Below are 15,924 nucleotides of genomic sequence, written 5' to 3'. Positions count from 1 at the left end.
CCAGACGCAGAGGATATCCCCTCGTCACAGCCACAGTCCTGGGGGTAAATAGATGACGGGATAGATTTCTGTACTGACCCCTGATATATTTATACATATTAATTAGATCTCCTCTCAGTCGTCTTTTTTCTAAAGTGAATAACCCTAATTTTGATAATTTTTCAGGGTACTGTAGTTGCCCCATTCCAGTTATTACTTAAGTTGACCTCCTCTGGACCCTCTCCAGCTCTGCTATGTCTGCTTTGTTCACTGGAGCCCAGAACTGTACACAGTACTCCATGTGTGGTCTGACTAATGATTTGTAAAGTGGTAGGACTATGTTCTCATCACGGGCATCTATGCCTCTTTTGATGCAACCCATTATCTTATTTGCCTTGGCAGCAGCTGCCTGACACTGTTTTTTGCAGCTTAGTTTGCTGTTTATTAAAATTCCTAGATATTTTTCCATGTCAGTGTTACCGAGTGTTTTACCATTTAATAAGTACGGGTGACTTGCATTATTCCTTCCTATGTGCATAACTTTACATTTGTCAGTGTTAAACCTCATCTGCCACTTATCTGCCCAAGCCTCCAATCTATCCAGATCCCTCTGTAGTAGTATACTGTCCTCTTCAGTGTAAAATACTTTACACAGTTTAGTGTCATCTGCAAAAATTGATATTTTACTATGCAAGCCTTCTACAAGATCATTCACATACCATTCACATGTTACCATACAGGTCAGTTATTGGCTGAGCTGTCACATAAATGACAGACGTGACGTCATCACTTCCAATCCAATTACCAAGTGACTGAAGCTTTTATCTTGGTTTATAAGACTGTCTGCTCCCCTGAAGTTTTTCAAAACTCTCGGACAACCCCCATAAAAGGGATTGTCCAGGACTTTTTTTTCTAAATGTACACCTGCCCCTGCGCCGACGGGGCCGCATGAACTGTTGCAGCCAATCACGGGCCTCAGTGGTGACGTGTCCCCAGGTGGCACATAACCCAGCAGTAACATGCTGCTCAGAGACACGTCACCATTGAGGCCAGTCAAAGTTTTATAATGATACTAGCAGAAGGAGCCGGCTTTGCACGGGTTTATTTCATCTATTTCATTTAATGTTTCTGTGTGTCATTAAAAGATATCGACAGTATCTATCCCCCTTAACAGTGAACTCCACAGCCCCTCACCCCTTAAAGAGGACCTTTCATGGGTCCAAACATTATAAACTAAGTATCAGGACATGTAGGGCATAGTGCAGGGATCTAACTGCACTTACTATTTTTCCTGGGCGCCGCTCCGTTCGCCCGCTGTGGCCCCTGTTGTATTCTCCCGCCTGGTATGCTAATCGGAACAATGAGAAGGAGACAGAGTCTCTCTCCGTGGGCGTCTCCTTCTCCATGGCTGTAGCGCTGTCTAATCTCAGCGGAGAGCATCACAGCCAGGAAGAAAAAAACTCACCTTCTCCATGGCTGTGACGCTCTCTGCTGCAATGGACAGCGCTACAGCTAGGGAAGGAGACTCCCACGGAAAAAGACTCAGTCTCCATCTCATTTCTCCGATGCTTAAATTAACATACCAGGTGGAAGAGTACAATGAAGGCCACAGTGGGCAAACTTAGCGGAGCCCAGAAAATATAGTAAGTGCAGTTAGATCCCTGCACTATGCTCTACATATCCTGATACTTAGTTTATAATGTCTGGACACTTGAAAGGTCCTCTTTAACACTGATCCCCCCACAGTGCCCCACCTCCTTAAAATGGGACCTCCTCAGGGGCCCGCCCCCTTAACAGTGACCTCCACAGCGCCCTGCCCATTTAAGGCTAGGGCTACATGACGACATGTGTTGCACAACATTTTGTCGTACCAATGTGGCACAACAATTTTTATAATGATAGGCTATGGTGTAGCACTGCGACATGCGACATGCTGCGACTGCGACATGACAGTTGCAAAAAATCCATCCAAGATGGATGCATGTAGCAGTGTAGTTGTTCCCTATGTGTCGTGTGACTTATTATTGTCGTTTAGCCCTAGCCTAAAGCTGACCTACAGCAGTGAAGAAAAATGGCTGTATTGTTATGGAAACAGAGTAAAACTGTGTGTATGTGGAGACTAAGGGCCTGTAAGCTTCTATTGGCTGATAAGGGACATGTGACCGTGTGTATGGCAGTTGGGATATGAGTGAAAGACTTGCAGGCTTCTATTGGCTAATGCAGGTCATATTTTGGGAATATCTCAGGAACGGTACATACTAGAGAGCTGAGACCCGATCTAAAACCTTCTCGGACACTTAATGTACCTGTGTGCCAAATTTGGTTAAGATCGCTCCAGTCATTTGGTCACGCATAAAGAACAGACAGACAGAAACTCCATTTTATATATATAAGAGACTAGCAGAAGGACCCAGCTTTACACGGGTATATTTCATCTATTTTATTTTATGTTTCCATGTGTCGTAAAAAAAAATCAACAGTTTCCACCATAACAGTAAACCTCTACAGTGCCTGCCCCTTTTACTGTGACTTTCACTGTGTCCGCCCCTTTAACTGTGACTTTCACTGTGACCGCCCCTTTAACTGTGACTTTCATTGCGACCACCCCTTTAACTGTGACCACCCGTTTAACAGTGACTGTCACAGTGACCGCCCCTTTAACAGTGACTTTCACAGTGACCGCCCCTTTAACAGTGACCGCCCCCTTAGCAGTGACTTTCACAGTGGCCGCCCCTTTAACTATGACTTTTACAGTGACCGCCCCTTTAACTGTGACTTTTACTGTGACCGCCCCTTTAACTGTGACTGCCCCCTTAACAGTGACTTTTACAGTGACCGCCCCTTTAACTGTGACTATTACAGTGACCGCCCCTTTAACTGTGACTTTCACAGTGACCGCCCCTTTAACAGTGACTGCCACCTTAACAGTGACTTTCACAGTGGCCGCCCCATTAACTGTGACTTTTACAGTGACCACCCCTTTAACTGTGACTTTCACAGTGACCGCCCCTTTAACTGTGACTTTCACAGTGACCACCCCTTTTACTGTGACTTTCACTGTGACTGCCCCTTTAACTGTAACTGCCCCTTTAATTGTGATTTTCACTGTCACCACCCCTTTAACTGTGACCGCCCCTTTAACTGTCACTTTCACCACCCCTTTAACTGTGACTTTCACAGTGACCGTCCATTTAAGTGTGGCTTTTACTGTGACCGCCCCTTTAACTGTGACTTTCACAGTGACCGCCCCTTTAACCGCCTCTGGACCGCCTAACGCAGGATCGCGTTCCGGAGGCGGCTGTCTCAGGCAGACTCACGCATCTACGCGTCATAACGCGCGCACACAGGAACCGCAGGTAAGCGATAGGATCTACAGCCTGCCAGCGGCGATCGTTCACTGGCAGCTGTTTTTTTTAACCCCTAACAGGTATATTAGATGCTGTTTTGGTCCTCTGGGGGTCCCTTTTGCAGGGATCGACCAACCGGAGGACAAAGGCAGCTCTGTAACAAGTAGCACCAAGCACCACACTACACTACACCCCCCCCCCTGTCACTTATTAACCCCTTATTAACCCCTGATCACCCCATATAGACTCCCTGATCACCCCCCTGTCATTGATCACCCCCCAGTAAGGCTCCATTCAGACGTGTGTATGTGTTTTACGGATCCACGGATCCATGGATCGGATCCCCATATAGACTCCCTGATCACCCCCTGTCATTGATCACCCCCCTGTAAGGCTCCATTCAGACGTCCATATGTGTTTTGCAGATCCGCGGATCCACGGATCGGATCCGCAAAACACATACGGACGTCTGAATTGAGCCTTCCAGGGGGGGTGATCAGGGAGTCTATATGGGATGATCACCCCCCTGTAAGGCTCCATTCAGACGTCCATATGTGTTTTACAGATCCACGGATCCATGGATCGGATCCGCAAAACACATACGGAGGTCTGAATGGAGCCTTCCATGGGGGTGATCAATGAAAGGGGGGTGATCACCCCATAAAGACTCCCTGATCACCCCCCTGTCATTGATCACCCCCCTGTAAGGCTCCATTCAGACGTGTGTATGTGTTTTACGGATCCACGGATCCATGGATCGGATCCGCAAAACACATACGGACGTCTAAATGGAGCCTTACAGGGGGGTGATCAATGACAGGGGGGGTGATCACCCCATATAGACTCCCTGATCACCCCCTGTCATTGATCACCCCCCTGTAAGGCTCCATTCAGACGTCTATATGTGTTTTGCGGATCCGATCCATGGATCCGTGGATCTGCAAAACACATACGGACCTCCGAATGGAGCCTTACAGGGGGGTGATCAATGACAGGAGGGTGATCAGGGAGTCTATATGGGGTGATCACCCCCCTGTCATTGATCACCCCCCTGTAAGGCTCTATTCAGACGTCCGTATGTGTTTTGCGGATCCGTGGATCCGCAAAACACAGACACCGCGGATCCGCAAAACACATACGGATGTCTGAATGGAGCCTTACAGGGGGGTGATCAATGACAGGGTGGAGATCACCCCGTATAGACTCCCTGATCACCCCCCTGTCATTGATCACCCCCTGTAAGGCTCCATTTAGATATTTTTTTGGCACAAGTTAGCGGAAATTGATATTTTTTTACTTACAAATTCTCATATTCCACAAACTTGTGTCAAAAAATAAAATCCCACATGAGCTCACCATACCCCTCACGGAATCCAAATGCGGATTTTTTTTTAGACATTTACAGACGTGGACAAAATTGTTGGTACCCTTTGGTCAATGAAAGAAAAAGTCACAATGGTCACAGAAATAACTTTAATCTGACAAAAGTAATAATAAATTAAAATTCTATAAATGTTAACCAATGAAAGTCAGACATTGTTTTTCAACCATGCTTCAACAGAATTATGTAAAAAAATAAACTCATGAAACAGGCATGGACAAAAATGATGGTACCCCTAACTTAATATTTTGTTGCGCAACCTTTTGAGGCAATCACTGCAATCAAACGCTTCCTGTAACTGTCAATGAGACATCTGCACCTCTCAGCAGGTATTTTGGCCCACTCCTCATGAGCAAACTGCTCCAGTTGTGTCCGGTTTGAAGGGTGCCTTTTCCAGACTGCATGTTTCAGCTCCTTCCAAAGATGCTCAATAGGATTGAGGTCAGGGCTCATAGAAGGCCACTTTAGAATAGTCCAATTTTTTCCTCTTAGCCATTCTTGGGTGTTTTTAGCGGTGTGTTTTGGGTCATTGTCCTGTTGCAAGACCCATGACCTGCGACTGAGACCAAGCTTTCTGACACTGGCTAGTACATTTCTCTCTAGAATTCCTTGATAGTCTTGAGATTTCATTGTACCCTGCACAGATTCAAGACACCCTGTGCCAGACGCAGCAAAGCAGCCCCAGAACATAACAGAGCCTCCTCCATGTTTCACAGTAGGGACAGTGTTCTTTTCTTGATATGCTTCATTTTTTCGTCTGTGAACATACAGCTGATGTGCCTTGGCAAAAACTTCGATTTTTGTCTCATCTGTCCACAGGACATTCTCCCAGAAGCTTTGTGGCTTGTCAACATGTAGTTTGGCATATTCCAGTCTTGCTTTTTTATGATTCGTTTTCAACAATGGTGTCCTCCTTGGTCGTCTCCCATGTAGTCCACTTTGGCTCAAACAACGACGGATGGTGCGATCTGACACTGATGTTCCTTGAGCATGAAGTTCACCTTGAATCTCTTTAGAAGTCTTTCTAGGCTCTTTTGTTACCATTCGGATTATCCGTCTCTTAGATTTGTCATCAATTTTCCTCCTGCGGCCACGTCCAGGGAGGTTGGCTACAGTCCCATGGATCTTAAACTTATGAATAATATGTGCAACTGTACTCACAGGAACATCTAGTTGCTTGGAGATGGTCTTATAGCCTTTACCTTTAACATGCTTGTCTATAATTTTCTTTCTGATCTCTTGAGACAGCTCTTTCCTTTGCTTCCTCTGGTCCATGTCGAGTGTGGTACACACCATATCACCAAACAACACAGTGATTACCTGGAGCCATATATATAGGCCCAATGGCTGATTACAAGGTTGTAGACACCTGTGATGCTAATTAGTGGACACACCTTGAATTAACATGTCCCTTTGGTCACATTATGTTCTGTGTTTTCTAGGGGTACCATCATTTTTGTCCATGCCTGTTTCATGAGTTTATTTTTTTACATAATTCTGTTGAAGCATGGTTGAAAAACAATGTCTGACTTTCATTGGTTAACATTTATAGAATTTTAATTTATTATTACTTTTGTCAGATTAAAGTTATTTCTGTGACCATTGTGACTTTTTCTTTCATTGACCAAAGGGTACCAACAATTTTGTCCACGTCTGTATATTCCAGACGTCTTCTCACGCTTTAGGGCCCCTAAAATGCCAGGGCAGTATAAATACCCCACATGTGACCCCATTTCGGAAAGAAGACACCCCAAGGTATTCCGTGAGGGGCATATTGAGTCCATGAAAGATTTAAATTTTTGTCCCAAGTTAGCGGAAAGGGAGACTTTGTGAGAAAATACAAAAAAAAGATCAATTTCCGCTAGTTCTATGAACTCGCCATGCCCCTCATTGGATACCTTGGGGTGTCTTCTTTCCAAAATGGGGTCACATGTGGGGTATTTATACTGCCCTGGCATTTTAGGGGCCCGAAAGCGTGAGAAGAAGTCTGGGATCCAAATGTCTAAAAAATGCCCTCCTAAAACGAATTTGGGCCGCTTTGCGCATCTAGGCTGCAAAAAAGTGTCACACTTGTGGTAACGCCGTACTCAGGAGTAGTTGGGGAATGTGTTTTGGGTGTCATTTTACATATACCCATGCTGGATGAGAGAAATATCTTGGTCAAATGCCAACTTTGTATAAAAAAATGGGAAAAGTTGTCTTTTGAAAGATATTTCTCTCACCCAGCATGGGTATATGTAAAATGACACCCCAAAACACATTCCCCAACTTCTCCTGAGTACGGCGATACCAGATTTGTGACACTTTATTGCAGCCTAGGTGGGCAAAGGGGCACACATTCCAAAGAGCACCTTTCGGATTTCGCAGGCCATTTTTTACACATTTTGATTGCAAACTACTTCTCACACATATGGGCCCCTAAATTGCCAGGGCAGTATAACTACGCCACAAGTGAACCATTTTGGAAAGAAGACACCCCAAGGTATTCCGTGAGGGGCATGGCGAGTTCCTAGAATTTTTTTTTTTTTTTGTCGCAAGTTAATGGAATATGAGACTTTGTAAGGAAAAAAAAAAATCATCATTTTCCGCTAACTTGTGACAAAAAAAAATAATTCTAGGAACTCGCCATGCCCCTCACGGAATACCTTGGGGTGTCTTCTTTCCAAAATGGGGTCACTTGTGGCGTAGTTATACTGCCCTGGCAATTTAGGGGCCCATATGTGTGAGAAGTAGTTTGCAATAAAAATGTGTTAAAAATGGCCTGCGAAATCCGAAAGGTGCACTTTGGAATATGTGCCCCTTTGCCCACCTTGGCTGCAAAACAGTGTCACACATCTGGTATCGCCGTACTCAGGAGAAGTTGGGGAATGTGTTTTGGGGTGTCATTTTACAAATAACCATGCTGGGTGAGATAAATATTTTGGTCAATTACCAACTTTGTATAAAAAAATTGGAAAAGTTGTCTTTTGCCAAGATATTTCTCTTACCCAGCATGGGTATATGTAAAATGACAAACCAAAACACATTCCCCAACTTCTCCTGAGTACGGCGATTTCAGATGTGTGACACTTTTTTGCAGCCTAGGTGGGCAAAGGGGCGCATATTCCAAAGTGCACCTTTCAGATTTCACCGGTCATTTTTTACAGATTTTGATTGCAAACTACTTCTCACACATAAGGGCCCCTAAATTGCCAGGGCAGTATAACTACGCCAAAAGTGACCCCATTTTGGAAAGAAGACACCCCAAGGTATTTTGTGATGGGCATAGTGAGTTCATGGAAGTTTTTATTTTTTGTCACAAGTTAGTGGAATATGAGACTTTGTAAGAAATAAAAAATATAAAACCATCATTTTCCGCTAACTTGTGACGAAAAATAAAAAGTTCTATGAACTCACTATGCCCATCAGTGAATACCTTAGGGTGTCTACTTTCTGAAATGGGGTCATTTGTGGGTGTTTTCTACTGTCTGGGCATTGTAGAACCTCAGAAAACATGACAGGTGCTCAGAAAGTTAGAGCTGCTTCAAAAAGCGGAAATTCAAATTTTTGTACCATAGTTTGTAAACACTATAACTTTTACCCAAACCATTTTTTTTTTTGCCAAAACATAATTTTTTTTATCAAAGACATGTAGAACAATAAATTTAGCGAAAAATTTATATATGGATGTCGTTTATTTTTTCAAAATTTTACAGCTGAAAGTGAAAAATGTCATTTTTTTTAAATCGTAAAATTTCGAATAATAACAAAAAAAGTAAAAATGTCAGCAGCAATGAAATAGCACCAAATGAAAGCTCTATTAGTGAGAAGAAAAGGAGGTAAAATTCATTTGGGTGGTAAGTTGCATGACCGAGCAATAAACGGTGAAAGTAGTGTAGTGCAGCAGTGTAAAAAGTGGCCTGGTCATTAAGGGGGTTTCAGCTAGTGGGGTTGAAGTGGTTAAAGGATCCAGAACATTCAAAATCAGTCAGTAAAGGTTTTGCTTTGTGCAGTATTAGGTTACCTCGTTATACCAAGAGAAGGAAACTGTGTGTTGGACACCTTACTCTAGTGGGCAGGAACCTCGAGGAAACTGTTATATGTTTTGTCCATGTATGTCAATTTATGTAAATTCATGCAGCACTTTGTATTTATTGGATACCCCGAGCTGATTCCTCCACCCTCTTAGCATACGCCGAGGACGGCTTCACTCAAAGTAAGCGGGTATGTAACATCCTGAAGTATGTCATTAAACTTCTGTCACGCTGCTTCATAACATGTTAAGTGTATATGTATTATCATCTTGTGTAATCTTGCTCTACATTTTCCATTATATTTATTTTCTATGCCTGTTTTATATAATTGCTGTAATTTTCCATGTACATCAGCAGGTTGCAGCAATGTGCAGGCAGTTCATGGTTAGTTAGTATATCTAGACTGGAATAGTCCATTACAGTGTAGGCTCCCCTGTGTGAGCAGAAGTGGGACCTTCCCATGTCCTGTCTTATGAGGAGGAGAGGGACGTGTAGTCAGTGTACAGCCAGCCCCTGCTGGGGTAGGTTGTGTTAGTAGGAGTTCCCAGAACCAGGGATCCAAACCCCGGGTCCCGCCTCGGCTGAGGCCAGGATCCATCTTCCCAGCTTGAGCTATCAGCCTCAGCTGGTCGACAAGAGAAGCAGCCATCTCCAGCTTCCAGGAAGAAGCATACCCTGTGAGCCAAGGTGTGAGTATTTATCCCAAGTCCAGGAGAAGCCAAATTCCTCCTCAGCTAGTCAGGCCCATTACAAAGCAGACTACAGACAGAGCAGAAGATAGATACCTGCCAGATCTACTAGGCATATGACAAGAAGCAGAATATATATATAAATTCCTGCCACATATCGCCAATACCTGCTGGGACCCAAGACTAAAGCTGTTACTCATATGGATTTATGCTGCACCCATTAAGTAAAGACGAGTTGGATCGTATCTCCTGTCTGGATCTCAATTATTCCACCATAACTCCTATTAACAACACTCATTTTATTGCAAGTGAGCCAGGATCCAGGAGTCCAGTCGTACCAAGGTAGGAGACACCTTTGACACTACCATATCTGCTATACAGAGACATTATCCCCCTCTGGCATTCCTCACCTGGTACGTGAGTGATAGCATCTTAAAGGGCCCTGCTACAGTACCTGCACAAGCTGCAATTGGCATCACAAACTATTACACTTATATACTGACCCACTGCATAGCTGACCCACTGTACCGGTGTCCTGCTCATTGCATATTTGCATTATAATTTACAACAGTTTCTGCTATAAATGATCCGTCAGATTGCAGAGGTCGCAGCCTCCTAATAAGCCACAGCCACACTGAAGACAGCAGCATAAAAAATCTCAAAATGTGGCAACATTTTTGTGCAATTCAAGTACCAGCATTTTCTTGAAGGTAGCGGAAGGTAACTAGTTATTCATCCTAAAGCAGATTATGAAAACACAAGACAATGTCTCATGTTTGCCTCAAGTTTCTGAGATTGCTCAATAGCAGAGAGTACAAGAAACACTGAACTTTTCAGCCCACCTGCAATAAGACAATTTCAGTAAGCTTTCCAGTAAACTTCACGTGGAGTCAGACAGGGCCGGGACAAGGTATTTTGGTGCTCTAGCCAGTCGGGTTGAGCGAACTCGAACTGTAAATTTCGGTTTCATACCGAACTTTAGGATTTTTGGACCCCAAACCCGAACATTTCAGTAAAAGTTTGAGTCGGTGTTCGGCAATTTTAATGGCACTTTTTTATAGGTTGCAGGGCAGCCAATCAACAAGCGTTTAACTCGTGTGCCCTTAGAAGCCATCACAGCCATGCCTACTAATGGCATGGCTGTGATTGGTCAGCAGCATGTGACCCAGCCTCCCAGCTGGAGTCACGTAGCGCCACACGTCACTCTGCTCTTACTAGTATAGGGATAGGATGCTGCTGCTGTGAGGGAGAGAATAGGAAAGAATCTATCTGAGATCAGAACTTGTTGTTAAGGCCTCATGCACACGACCGTTGTGTGCATCTGTGAAAAAACACGGAGGCACACAAGATTGTCAACCGCGTCCGTGATCCGTGTCCGTTTTTTCCTATCATTTTGAAGGCAAACTTGACTTAGATGTCTTTTTTCACTTTTCTGGTCTGGTGATCCTCCTAAAAGCAAGGAAGACACACGGAAGAAAAAACGGACACGGATCACGGAACAACGAAACCCCATTTTGCTGTCGTGTGCATGAGGCCTAACTCTGCGATCTAAAGTGCTTTTATTTTTGTATTTCTTTTGTGTGTGTGGGTGCAATGCAACATTTTTGAGCCCAGTGACATATAAGTTTTATCCATCTGTTAGATAGGTGCGTGTCGGTGACCATTTTGAGCAAGTCCAGTGCACCAGCACGGCATATGTGCCAGGGACAATAATTTAATCCTGTTTTTTTTAGTTCAGTGGGCAGCATATACAAATTTGAAGTGCATCTGCACTGCATATGTGCCAGGGGAAGGGAAAATAATATAGGTAATCCGTCTGTGAGTTCAGGGACCCAGGGGGTGAGATATATACACATTTTTTTTCCGTAATGTACCCCTGTGCTGCATATGTGAGTGTAATCTATTCAGTAAATCCATCTGTTAGATTCTGGTGGGACAAATTAATTTTATTTTTGCTAAAAAGTACATTTGCGCCCTGCACTGCATTTGTGAGAGTGAAAGAAAATCTGTTAAATCAATCTCTTTCATTTGTGGGTGAAAAAATCATATCTTTTTTTCCATAAAGTACCTTTGCGGCCTGCACTGCAAATCTGATAGTGAAATATAATTAGTGAATACAACTTGGACATTGTGGGTGAAAAAAATACTTTTTTTGGGCCATAAAGCACCTTTGCGGCCTGTGCTACATATCTGACAGCCAGGCAAATAAAAGCAGGAAATCCATCTGTAGGATTGTGGGGTGACATTTCCACGGTTATCAGGCCAGTCATTCACAAGTGGCTCGGAGGGTGGGTTCCTGCACCCACATAGGCCAGGTACACAATTGTCCAGCCAGGGCACATGTGCAATACATCTTTTTTACACCCCGGATACAGAAAGATACTTTATCTGTCTGTTCATTCTGTGGTTGACCTTCCTACAGCAATTTATTGGTGGGCGCAATGCAACATCTAAAATAAATATTAATAATTTAATACTTAATCCGTCTGTTAGTTAGGTGGGCGACAAAGCAATTTTTGTGTGAAGTACACCTGCACCTGCACATGTGCCAGAGACAATAGTATAGTTAATCTGTCTGAGTTCAGGGGTTGACATATTTGCATTGTTGGCTGTTTTATACCCCTGCTCTACATAGCAGACAGGGAAATCATTTTAAAAAATTCGTCTGTTACATTGTTGGGTGACATTAACCCTTTTTTGGCTGTTTTATACCCCTGCTCTACATAGCAGTCAGGGAAATAATAAAAAAAAAAATGTCTGTTACATTGGTTGGTGACATTAACCCATTTTTGCCATTTAAAAACCCCTGCTCTGCATAGGTGACAGGGACTTAAATTTCTAAAATTCATTGCAAGAACGAATCCGTCTCTCCACTTGTCATGGGGACAGACGGATCCATCTTGTATCTTTTTACACATTTTTACCGGTCTGCGCATGCGCAGACTGGAAGGACGAATCCAGCACTAATACATTCCTAATGCAGCTTATTCATTTCTATGGGATCACTGCTACTCTGCTATCCTGGCCCCGACCAGTGTCCCCATGCAGCCGTACACTAGAGGGGTTGTCTTATTCAGGTAGGAGCCGCTGCAGCTCTTACAACCCCTGGCGATTCGCTGATTTTGCTGGGGGTTGCCAGTCATACCCTCTGCAACAGCTGGAATAACATTCCTGTAATGGAGACTTAGTATTATGAAGCGGCGGTGTATGTCTGTCCATGTAATATTTGGGTGGCTCAGGTTCACCAGAGTGGAAGCTGCTTTTAGCTTATCAGTAAAATAAAACAGAACAGACTGCAAACTGGGTCTTTACTGGTAACAGTACAGACTGGTGATCTCAGTGGAAGTGAATCCTCCATAACATTTATATCGAGCACGATATTACAGTAAATGTGCCCACTGTATAACATTTATCACACAGGTATTAATGGCTAATAGTGTAGTAATGGGCTAGATGAAAGGTCAGAAGTCACAGAGGGGAGATACACATAGTGATGTCATAGTAGTGTATGAAAGGTCAGAAGTCACAGAGGGGTGACATGGCGGCTATTATGACATCACCGAGTTCTAGACAAAAGGTGGCTGCTCAGGAGACATAGGTGTGATTGTGAAGAGAGAAGAAGGCGCACACGTCACTCCCATGCGACTACAGTTCCCCTGCGGAAAAATGAAGATTGCACTGCTGCTGGTTATTTGGACAGCCTTTGTATCCTGCCGCCCACTACCTCCATTTAGACTACCTTCAGGAATGGAGACTGTTCTGGAGGAGTCACCCAGTAAGTGTCCTCCATGTGTATAGGATGGCGTTTATAAGAGGAATACATGCACTGTCATCCGGTTTTCATGTTCAGTGTGACTAAGACTAGGACTACACCTGGGGATTTATTAAAGGCTCTTCTCCAGTTTTCCAGCATACAAAAGTCTTAGTTTTTCTGCAAGCCACATTTTGCACAAAAATGTGCATTTTTTTGTGATTTGTGGCCTAAAAAAATAGCAAATTATAGCAGACATCTATGCCAGATCATTTACCTTTACTGGTACATGGACAGCAAGAAAACACACCAAATGTATAATGAGGCCTTCACTTAAAATGTAGCACATATTACTCCAGCACATCCCTTACTAAGACCAGCATAGGAACTGCCAGTCTTCATAAATATCCCCCAGATTTCTTCTCTCACACTACAAAATAAAAAATACTGTGAAATTACTACTCATAGGAATACACTGAGTAAAATCGGTTAGGTGATCTGCTGTAAGTCACCGAGAAGTAATGTGATAACTGTTATGAGATCGCCGGGTTCTAGACAAATGTTCAGGAGATGTAGAGGTGATTGTGAGGGAAGGTGAAGGAGAACACGTCGCTCACCTGCGATTATAGTTTTCTTTCTAAAATTATAGGAGTTTTGTTGATTTTGATTTGCACATCATATAGAGCGCAGATCACTCAGAAATCCCTCATTATGCTGTCAGTTTCTGCTCGTGAAAAATGAAGGTTGGTTTGGGCAGCAAAGGCAGTTCTTCTTTAAGACAATTTCATAAATGTGTCCTAATCTGCATCCCTAGTTATATGACTTATTGTTACTGTCATTCTCAGGAACAATGTGGATGCTAGACACCGAAAGTACTAAGATGCTCCAGGACATGAAATTTGGATTGATCATGGCTATTCCATTCTTCGTCCTCCTTGTGTTCCTGGTGGTATTTGCCGTCATCCTCTACTGCACGTATGTAATATTTCACTTTACGTATAACACTATGACATTACAAATCCACTCCTTAGATCTAAGTCATTATTACAGATGTTGCGACAGATCTTACAATCTTAGATAAATCACACAATGTCGCCTTCCTAGCCGCACATTCTGACATCACACACTGCACATAACTGCTCTCTCTCTATATATGTATACTATAATAATGTCTTTGTGTTTATTACAGGTTTTGCCGCAAAAAGACAGAGACCTGAGAACATCACAGCCCTGCTATAAAGTGAAACGTCAGATTTTAAAAAAATCGGCCTGTCACATTTTTTTTTTTTTTATATTGGATTTTGGTGATTAATATCACCTTGTTTGCCATGTTCTAACTTTTGGCTCCTTAGTAAATAACTCTTAAAAACCACATTTATGTCCCAAGTATATGCTATTCTTACCTAAGATTAAAATCTTATCCGTCTTCCAACTGTGCTCAGGTGGAAGACGAAGGACGCACAAGGAGGCCGTCCTTCTGCCTGCGTGCGCGTTCATGTTGCTGGCCGGAACTGACAGCGAAGCAGTCAGCTGCTGCTGGCTTGTTGCTCCGCTTCCTCTCTTGTCTTGAGGAGGGCATGTAGTGCGCTCATGTGAACGGCGGCTTCACCCTCAGGGCTCCAGATGGCGATCAAAATGGTCGCCAATGCAACTTAGAATTTACAAATGGCGACAAGACTTTTTAGCCTTGTCGCCATTTGCGACTAGATCTGCCGCCGCAGCTCTGCAGTTGAATACAGCGGCGGGCACAGGAGATGATAGTTCTCTGCCCCAACGCCGATGTTCTTCTCAGCAGCGCAGTGGAGAAGGAGTCTCTCCCTCCCCCTGTGCTGCTGCCGCCACCAATAAAAAGAGCTGCAGTGGAGTATGTCATGAACGTACCTGTACGCAGACTGATACCGCACTTGAAAAGGGGTGGTTAACTTTCGGTTCACCCTTTTATAGATTCAATTTGGTATATTGCCACCACGTTTTTTAACGGCACACGAACAGACTACCGGTCACTCACCCTCACGCAGAGCAGGAAATGAACCAGCTCCCGCTTGCTGACCAATCGCAAGCAATCAAAATGACCTTTCTCACACAAAATGGTAACGTTACTCTCTTCAGTGACAGGATTCGTTAATTTCTTTGCTTAGAACACGAAAAAGCTGCAGCCCATGGCCATCAGTCTTTCACCTCACCCACTTGCAAATCAGGCAAGCAGTCTGAGCCCCAAGTCATGCAGCAGTTTCTTCTGCTTTCTGACAACTCTGCTAGCAGGGTTTCCCAGGGCCATTCACATAGCCCTGAAGTGGAAGAGATTGAGTGCAACGATGTTCAACCACTTATGTTTCTAGATGAGTACATGGGAGGACCACCACAGCACGTCTCGGATGATGACGAAACACAGGTGCCAACTGGTGTGGCTTTCTGCAATGTGCAGATCGACAAGGAGGGCAGGGGTGAAGACTGGGTGGAAGATGATGTGGAGGACGATGAGGTTCTCAACCCCACATGGAATCAAGGTCATGTGAGTGACCTTTGTAGATCGGAGGAAGTGGTGGTGGTCGCACAGAGCCACCAGCAGAGCAGAAGAGGGAGCAGGGTACAAAAGCGGAGCAACCGCCCCTAGACAGTACACCTGCTACTGCCCACCACACCAAGGGACCGAGCACACCAAAACCAGCTCCAAAGAGTTCCCTGGCGTGGCATTTGTTCAGACAATGTGCTGATGACAAGACACGAGTGGTTTGCACTGGGTGCAATCAGAGCCTGAAGCAAG

At 44.0% G+C, this 15,924-nt stretch overlaps 1 long non-coding RNA gene across 1 annotated transcript; it reads left to right on the top strand.

The window, feature by feature from the left end:
* The first annotated feature begins 3,311 nt into the window (after nucleotides 1-3,311).
* On the top strand, nucleotides 3,312-14,407 carry LOC122927902. Its single transcript, XR_006387827.1, has 3 exons — nucleotides 3,312-3,335; nucleotides 14,006-14,135; nucleotides 14,350-14,407. It is a non-coding gene; the product is annotated as an uncharacterized LOC122927902 (long non-coding RNA).
* Nucleotides 14,408-15,924: the final 1,517 nt, after the last annotated feature.

The sequence above is a fragment of the Bufo gargarizans genome, chromosome 2 (genome assembly GCF_014858855.1).
Source record: "Bufo gargarizans isolate SCDJY-AF-19 chromosome 2, ASM1485885v1, whole genome shotgun sequence".
Classification (NCBI taxonomy): Eukaryota; Metazoa; Chordata; class Amphibia; order Anura; family Bufonidae; genus Bufo; species Bufo gargarizans.
This window is presented reverse-complemented; position numbering and strand designations above follow the sequence as displayed.